The sequence below is a fragment of the Otolemur garnettii genome, unplaced genomic scaffold (genome assembly GCF_000181295.1).
Source record: "Otolemur garnettii isolate 467f Iridium unplaced genomic scaffold, OtoGar3 scaffold00024, whole genome shotgun sequence".
Taxonomy (NCBI): domain Eukaryota; kingdom Metazoa; phylum Chordata; class Mammalia; order Primates; family Galagidae; genus Otolemur; species Otolemur garnettii.
Window position 1 is genome coordinate 19,469,044 of NW_003852419.1, and position 1,604 is coordinate 19,470,647.

Sequence of the window (1,604 nt, forward strand, 5' to 3'; positions counted from 1 at the left end):
CCACTGGGGTATGGCCTAAACTATACCCAGGGAAATAGCTAAACTATTCCTTTTCGGCCAAATAAAATGAAAAAGGTTTTGAGAAAAAAAGCATTAAGAGGCACTGCACTGGTGGTACAGGGTGGGTGGGGAGCCCAGGATACCTGTTTGTTTGTGATGGGGTGGATGAGGAGCTCAGGGTACCTGTTCTCATGATTGATAGAGTTAGGGGAAAAGTAGGGGCATGATTCAGTTAGTGAGCCTGGCTCTGCATGGTGCTGGTATCTCCATGATCTGCAAAAGAGACAGGATCTGGTCTCTAGCCTCACCAATATTTGTCTTTGTAAGTACATAATTTCAGATGTGTCCAAACTGAAGTACTTATTAGGCCAGTGAGGATAGAAAGGAAATCAATAGGACTTTGGAAGTCAAGGAATGCTTTGTAGAAGAGGAAAAGACACTTACCCTAGGCCTGAAGGGATGAGTGGGAATCTGTACCTGACGAGAGGACATTCCAAGCAAAGGAAACAGCAAGGTCCAAGACCTGCAGGTCCTCAGGCATGGCTTCTGCACTCTGCAATAATGCATGTCAGGTGCTCGGCCTGGAATGTGGCCATTTCGTGACCTGTGGGGGTTTCTGTGGAGCGGGGCCCTGGTGGGAGCAGCCTGAGCTAGAGACCTAGGAAAGGAAGGCAGGTGGTGAGCCAGGATTTTTGTGCCAGGCTAGGGAATAGCAAAGCAGAGAAACTTTCTTTTTTTAGTTTTAGGTGAAAGTAAGGGTAGAAGACATTTTACCAAAAGGACATTGCACTCAGATGTCTGTAGCAGTACAATTCACAATTTCAAAGACAAAGATGTGGAAACAACCAAAGTGCCCTTGGCACATGAATGGATTAATAAATTGTGGTATGTGTGCACCATGGAATGTTATTCAGTCGTAAGAAAGATGGAGATTTTGCACCTTCTGTAACAACCTGGGCAGATTTGGATTATATTTTCCTAAGTGAAGTATCACAAGAATGGAAAAATAAACATCACGTGTACTCAGTACCACAATGAAATGAGTGGCGTAACAACCACATGATCGCAGGGGAGAAAAACTAAATCGGGAAGAGCAGGGGAAGGAGTTAAGTTCCCACCCAATGAGTACATTGCATGAGTATACAGAGGTGGGTATCCTTTAAATTAAAAGGCTCAGAGAAGCAGCTAGGCATGGTGGCTCATGCCTGTAATCCTAACACTGTGGAAGGCCGAGGTGGGTGCATTGCCAGAGCTCATTGGTTTGAGACCAGCCTGAGCAAGAGTGAGACTCTGTCTTTAAAACTAGCCGGGCATTGTGGCAGGCACCTGTAGTCCCACCTACTCTGGAGGCTGAGGCAAGAGAAACACTTGAGGCTTGGCACCTGTAGCTCAAGCAGCTAAGGTGCCAGCCACATACAACAGAGCTGGTAGGTTCAAATCCAGCCCAGGCCTGCCAAACAACAATGACAGCTGCAACCAGAGAATAGCCAGGTGTTGTGGCAGGCACCTATAATCCCAGCTACTTGGGAGGCTGAGGCAAGAGAATTGCTTAAGCCCAGGAGTTGGAGTTTGCTGTGAGCTGTGATGCCATAGCACTCTACCCA